General features: G+C 43.1%; 1 pseudogene; it reads left to right on the top strand.

The window, feature by feature from the left end:
- The first annotated feature begins 3,916 nt into the window (after nt 1-3,916).
- On the top strand, nt 3,917-4,281 carry LOC121500676 (annotated as a pseudogene).
- Nucleotides 4,282-7,801: the final 3,520 nt, after the last annotated feature.

The following is a 7,801-nucleotide window of genomic DNA, read 5'->3' as shown; positions in this document are numbered from 1 at the left end:
GCTGCATCCACTTTGACTCACGTTATCTTCACCAAATAGTCTTGACCTGTGGGTTTAAGCAGTCATGTGGTTCACTGAACTACATTACCCACTGAAATGAGTGGCCAATTAAAATATTTTGATTGATATTAATTTCACTAAGGCTAATTGTAATAGATCCTGATGTCAGATTTAGATGTCTTAGTTTTTCATGCCAGTTCCAACACTTAGTGGCTGTGTGACCTTGGGCATGTAAAATAACCTCTCTGAACCTTACCAGGTGGGTCAGTAAACTGCCTGTATAGATATCTGCCTGACACGTATGAAGCAACGATATGTGAGAGTCTGAGCCTAAAGCAACCACTCAACATATGTTTGTTCTTCTTCCTCCAAGGACCACCGTGAACGGAGTGTCGGAGGGCCACGAGGCTGCGGAAGGAGCTTGAAAATTGGCAGAAACAGGCCAAGTCTCTTTCATCATTTTCATCACACTCGGCATGTGCTCTGGGCTTTATGCATACCAGCTGATTTAATTCCCACAGCAACCCCTGGAGGTTACATTCTGAGAGGTTAAGTAACTGGGACTCACTTTTTAACTGCATCTGTTCACAGACTCATGATCAGGGCCGGTGGGGAGCAGCCCCAAGGAAGCACTTGCCAGGTAGTAGTGTAGATACTCCCACTGTGGCTGAATTCCAGCAGCTAATGGTTCCACCAGTGGCTCCAGGTACTCCCGGGGATTTGACAGGGGGCTCTGACACATCTGCTGTCTGCCTTAACTCTCCAGACACCACACGATCCCACCTCCGTGCCTTTCCTTATGTTCCTTCTTTGGTTTTTACATTTTTTATTTAATTCAATTTAATTAGCATATGCTGTATTATTAGTTCAGGGATGGAATTCAGTGATTCATCAGTTGCATATAACACCCGGTGATCATTCCATCACGTGCCCTCCTTAATGCCCATCACCCAGTTACCCTGTCCCTCCTCCCCGCTCCCCTCCAGCAACCCTCAGTTTGTTTCCTAGAATTAAGAGTCTCTTATGGTTTGTCTCCCTGTTTTCTTTTTTTTATTTTATTTTATTTTTCTGTTTTCATCTTATTTTGCTTTTCCTTCCCTTCCCCTCTGTTCATTTGCTTCTTAAATTCCACATGTGAGTGAAATCATAGGGTATTTGTCTTTCTCTGACTTATTTCTCTTAGCATAATAACCTCTAGTTCCATCCACATCAGTGTAAATGGCAAGATTTCTTTCTTTCTGATGGCTGAGTAATATTCCACTGTATATAGATACCACATCTTTATCCATTCATCTGTTGATGGGCATCTGGGCTCTTTCCATAGTTTGGCTATTGTGGACATTGCTACTATAAACATTGGGGTGCAGGTGCCCCTTCGGGTCACTATGTTTATATCCTTTGGGTAAGAACCTACCAGTGCAATTATTGGCTCATAGGGTTGCTCTATTTTTAACTTTTTGAGGACGCTCCACACCATTTTCTAGAGTGGCTGCATCAGTTTGCGTTCTCACCAACAGTGTAAGAAGATACCCCCTTTCTCTGCATCCTTGCCTTTGAACAGTCTCACCTGAGAGCTTCCACATTTGCTGTGCCCTCTGCCTCCAGCTCCCACCGTCCACATCTTCATTGGCCTCTCCTTCTTGTCATTCAGATCTGAGCTCTGAAGTTCCCTCCACACAGGTGACCCTCCCTACCTACATGGGCAGGGTAGCTCCACCCTCAGTCACTCTTTAGCACATCATGGCTTTCCTTTCTTCATAGCACATACCACTGTATGGAATGTCTATTTACTCATCATTGTCTGCCCCTCCCTAGCAATGGAGACTCCGGGGGAACAGGGACCTTATCTTGTTTATTTCTGTGTCTTCAGCACACAGTAGATGTTCAGTGAATAATTGTTGAGTGGATGAATTTGTTCAAGGGTCACATGGCTAATAAGGAAGAAAACAGAAGTCAAACATAGGCCCCATATTCTTCTTTTTTTTTCTTTAAAAATTTTTGTTTAATCATGAGAGACACGGAGAGAGAGGCAGAGACATAAGCAGAGGGAGAAGCAAGCTCCTCCCAGGGAGCCTGATACGGGACTCAATCCCAGGACTCCAGGATCATGACCTGAGCCAAAGGCAGACACTCAATCTGAGCCACCCCTAGGTGCCCCTAGACCCCATATTCTTGATCTCTCTAACAATATTACCTCATCCTCAAGTGGCTTGTAGAATAATCTAGAAGATAGAATAATTACTTAGCTACAGGAAACTACAGTGCAAAGAGATCTCTTATGTGCTGCTGGTGGGAATGTAAATCGGTGTAACTGATCCTGGCAGAGCAGTCCAAGGACCGAACAGGGGTCCTGCAGGACCAGCTGAGAAGGTCTCTGGCTGTGCACAGGATAGAAATCAAATGGGAGCCAGCAGGAGGCGAAAGCAGACTTTACTGAAGGTCTGGAGAGAGTGCCAGTAATGAGTGTCCAGGAGACTCAGAAAGGAAAGCAGGGAGTCTTGCCTATGTTCAGGGTCTGGGGTTTTTACTGAGGATGACAGTCTAGAATATGTGTCTTCTCTGGCATTCAGAAATGGTGAGAACAAAGATGAGGGCACAAGTGTTATTCCTTGGAGCTAGAGAGTCCTTGGCATGGAGATGTCCATGCTGGTGGTCTGGAAGATGCATATGATGGCTTCACCTTGTCATTCTCACCTGGTCCTTCCTTAGATGTTATCTGTTCTAGAGAACTCATTCACTCCTTGTCCCTTACAAGGAGGACAACACTATTTGCATTATGACACATATAAAGTAGGGGGTGCAGGTTCTAGCAAGAATAGAAACAAGAAAAGGAATAAAGTGCAGATTTTTATGGACTCCTGCAATTTCATCTTATAACAACTTTGGAGAACATTTTGCCTACCTTCTAAGTTGAAGATGATTTCTTCTAGGAATATACCCAAGAGTAATTCTTTTAATTTTTTTTTCATTTTTTTATTTATTTATGATAGTCACAGAGAGAGAGAGAGAGAGAGAGGCAGAGACACAGGCAGAGGGAGAAGCAGGCTCCATGCACCAGGAGCCCGATGTGGGACTCGATCCCAGGTCTCCAGAATCGCGCCCTGGGCCAAAGGCAAGCGCCAAACCACTACGCCACCCAGGGATACCGCCCCCCCCCCCCAGAGTAATTCTTATACGCATATGGCTGGAGGCAGTGAACAGTGTTCATAGTGGCAGAGTCAAGCAAGCAAAAATGTATAAATAATCCAAACATGAATGAGAAGGAGAGCGGACAATCATACAGCAACCATGTCAATGAACTACCCCACATTCACCAGTCTGGCTACACTTTGGCCATACACTACTGAACAAAAGACAGGAAACCCCAAAGGACTTCAAACAGCATTATATCTTTCTGTGATATTAAAAATATCTAAAAAATTTTAAATATCCTTTTTAAGAATACTTACAGATTCACTAAAGTTAAATGAAAAGAAAAACAAGAAAATGATGACTATAAAATACAGGATAAAGATCCTGGGGCATAAGGAAGGCAGGGGATGGGCTCCTTGGGGGAGAGAGTGGTATCTGGTAACATGCAGATTATTGTCAAGGTCCTAACCTTTGCTTAGATGAAGGGTTTGTGGGTGATTATTGTATTTTTAAGAATAAACTGATAGCTGGCTGTTGCCCTTCTGCATAAGGAAACCGAGGTTCAGAGGAGTTCAGCGACTTGGCCAAGGTCAACCAGCTACCAGCTGGTTGTGGTAGAGCTAGGACTCAAACCCAGGTCCGTCTGACGCCCACAGGGAATAGGTACTTCTCTGCTACCTTCAACTCCACCCCATCCCCAAATCATACTGTAACCAAATAAAAACCCAAACTAAATACATCTGAAAACTGGATTCACCTGACCCTTTACCTCCATTTAGAAGCCATGTCCACTTTTTTTCCCTCACTCTTCCCCTGTATGACTGAGACACTGTGGTTTAATCTGGATCAACTCTGTGTGGATGAGATGGAGCCACAGCAAAAGCAAGAACAAGCCCATTGGGCCTGGCTCTAGAACATCACAGAGACCACAACCTGGTACCTATTGGCAAGCTGGCCTAAGAGCACTATCACGACCAGAAGGAGGAGGAGGAAGAGGATGATGAGGATAATAAAGAGGACTCAGAAGACAATGAGGACGTGCAGGACAGGGATGAGATGAGTGACTACATGGAGTCACCCAAAGTTGGAGAGGTCAGTGAGGTGGACAAGGGAGGCAATGAACAGGATTAGGACCAGTGGATGATCTAGGTAGACAAGGCAAGTGGCCGAGCCCAGCTCACCCTGCACTCCCTGCAGAACCAGCTGGTTGCCTGGGTGCCTGAAAGCTCACCTTTGGGTATCTCTTCAGGTGCTGCCAGGAACTGGTCTCCTGGGCCCCTCCAGGGGCCATTGGTTTGCCTTTGAATTCCCAGGGCCTGAGCCCACCCCACCTTTCTGCCCAATACCTTACTCCTTAGTTGCCAGGTATAGTCTCCTTCTAACTCTCTTTAATAAAGACACAGGATTTGAAAAAAATAAAATAAAATAAAAATAAAAATAAAAATGAACGGATAACAGAAACTAGCTAAACAGCTAAAGTTAAGCCCTATGGGCCATGGATTGGGATTAATTTAATTCTGCAGTCCTAAAATCTAATTAAACAAAGAAACTACATGTCATGAGAATGGGAAGGGGGAGTCGTACATAGGGCAAAAACAGTTTCATTATGAGGGAGGTGTTTTTAATATTTTCATCCCTAGAATGAAGATGTAAGACATGTTGATGGGGGAACAGAGGACTAGTTGAGGACAAAATGCACTGACAAATCCTTGAAACACGCAGAGTGACATTCCTCTAGGGACTCAGCTGCCTTGCCATACTTTGCTAAGGGCAAAAGGCAATCTTAGCCCAACCCCCAAGATCCTGGAAGTCTACTTTAACATATAAATATTCCTTTAGAAATTTCCTTTATCTCTAAACCCCCCAAGATACATGTTGACAACAAGATGATGTTGACAATCATCCCCCAAGCACATGGCCCACCAATAGACATCTGAAGGGTCTCATGACTAACGTCTTATTAGATGGTAATAAATGACCTTTTCCCAACACTAGCTAGCCCCCTCAAGGTCCTGGAAACCTGGCTTCCAAAATTCCTTAGAGTATGCTATCCCCAAGCTCCTCCCAACTCCCAGGTATATAATCAGCCACTCCTCACCGGCCCTGGGCAGCAGCTCTTCCTGCCCACCGGTCCTGTCCCCATGCTTTAATAAAATCACCATTTTACACCAAAAACATCTCAAGAATTCTTTCTTGGTCGTCGGCTCTGGACCTCACCCCACCAAGCCTCATCTATATTCCAAAACCTCATCAATATCACTAGCCAGAGTGTCATTCTACCTATGGTTTGGCTTAAACAAAATTTTCCCTATTTGTATAGCTCATAAGTTATTTATGTTTATATTATTTAGAAACAAAATTAAACTGAGTAAAAGTGAAGGTCAGATTGGGTTTATTCAACAATTTATGAATTGGGCGGCATCCCATTTAGCACGGAGAGAGGGACACCCAGAAGCTGTGCGAAATGGATGGATTTTTCCAGGCAGAACCAGGAAGCGACCAGGGGGTTAATTAGCAAAAGAAAAGCAAGGATTGTTCAAGGCAAGGTCACCTTCCCTTAGGGGGAAGGCAGGGGTCTTAGGTAGATTACTTCACTAGTGCTGATCAGCATATTCTGGACTGATTGGTTTAAAATTCCACTCCTGAGAGAGGCTGAAATTGCAGTTACGTTAATCTTGGTGGGGTTTAGCAAAAGTGACTCCATCTGAGGCCCGTTGTTTCTTTTTAACAACATATTATGCATGAATTAGATATGAAACATATCTAAAGCAATGTACACAAGCCCACAAAGATTCACTAAAATATCTTTTATAGAATTTTAAAGTAAACTTACATTTTTAAAAACAAATATTCAAAAATTATATCTTGCAACCCCTGAGATCACTGCATTTTTATTTTTCATTTTATTCATTTATTTTTTATTTTCTTAAGTAGGGTCCATACCCAGGATGGAGCCCAACTCAGGTCTTGAACTCATGACCCTGAGATCAAGACCTGGGCTGAAATCAAGAGTCTGGCACTGAACTGACTAAAGCCACCTAGGCCCTAGGCACTGAATTTTTAAAGGTTGAAAATTATTTTTCCAACTATCTTGGTCCATGACTATTGTTTCCACTCTTTTACTTTTTTTTTTTCTTTTGTAATATTTTCTTTTTAGTACTCTCTAAACCCAACAGGGGGTGGAACCTACAACCAGTGGAAAAAAGTGGCATGCTCTATCTACGGAGCCAGCCAGAAGCTTCTCCATTCTTTTAAATCAAGGGGAAGGTTTGTCTGTTTGTTTGCCTCATACCTCGCTATTTAATTTTATTCTATTTCTTAGAAATAAAATTTCCCTTTTGCTGCTTTTACAGAAAGGAAGTTGTGTGAGAAGAGGGAAAACCTTTTTTTTTTTTTTTTTTTTTTTTTGTGCTTGTACCATATTTCACAATACTTCTATTGTTCTGCAGCAAGTCAGAAACACAAACCCTAGGGCAATGACATTTGGGATGAGGCCTTTGCCAAGAGAAAACAGGGACAATGGAGTGTCCCCTACAAGGATTCCAGAATGACACACTGGGATTTTTGCTCAGAGATGGGCAAAAGTAAATTAATTAATTAATTAATTATGCTCCCTTCCTACATCCCCCACCCCGCTTCCTTTTGCAATGGAAGGAGAGATCTTAATTTTTCCAATGTGTGAGAAAAATATAAGGTTTTTGTTGGTTTGGAGTGATGCTCCAAACTGTGTTTCTGTCTTAGTTTTTCCAACTGTGTGACATGGCTTCACAGATTAAACGACTCATCAATAATTGTAGAAACATTACCACAGACTCACTATGTGCCTGTACTAAGTCCTAAGGACGAGTATAACACTGTGAAATAGTCACCAATCTCCGGGTCCTTGGATCTGTTAGGACTGTGCTTCAGGATGGGGTAGGACTGACATGAGATGAGTTTTTAAATTTTTTTTTTCTATTGAGGTGTCATTGTCATATAACATAGTGTAAATTCAAGGTGTATAACACATGGATTTGATACCATTTATATTGCAATATGATTCACATTGTAGCGTTCTGTTGAGTCGCGTAATTATCATTTCTTCTGGTGGTAGAGTCTGTTTCTCTAACATGTGACCTGTGTGGAACCTTCTCTCTCTCCATCCCACCCCTCACCTGTCCATCTCTTCCCAGCAGCCTCCTCCCCTTTTGCCAAATCCACTCCATTCCTCTTGACTTTCCCTTTTATTAAACTATGGTCTCTGTGAACTAGACTGGGTCTTAAAGATCAGCTAGGTTACTGGTTTTCAAGATGTTTTTTGATCCTCTAAACCATCTCCCCACAGAAAACCTTACATAAAATGCCCATGATACCTGTACCCACTCCAAGAAGAGGAAGAGAAGGATGCCATGCTTCACCCACACAACCTTCAGGTGATAACCCCAACAACCCCTGTCTATGAAGGGTCCCTGAGCATCCATTGGCACAGTCCACGGGCTCCCCGTCTTAAACCAACACCCTCATTTGGCAGGTGAGGAAGTGGAAGCCCAGAAATGGGCAGAGAACATAACCAAGTCACAGCCAACACCTCGACATCCCAGTTCCTAGTTCTGGAGTCTTCTCATGCCTGTCCTTTCTTTTCCTTCCCACACAGTTTCAAAATCTTCTGGCCATGAGGAATCCCCTTGAA

This window comes from Vulpes lagopus, chromosome 10 (assembly GCF_018345385.1).
Source record: "Vulpes lagopus strain Blue_001 chromosome 10, ASM1834538v1, whole genome shotgun sequence".
Classification (NCBI taxonomy): domain Eukaryota; kingdom Metazoa; phylum Chordata; class Mammalia; order Carnivora; family Canidae; genus Vulpes; species Vulpes lagopus.
This window is presented reverse-complemented; position numbering and strand designations above follow the sequence as displayed.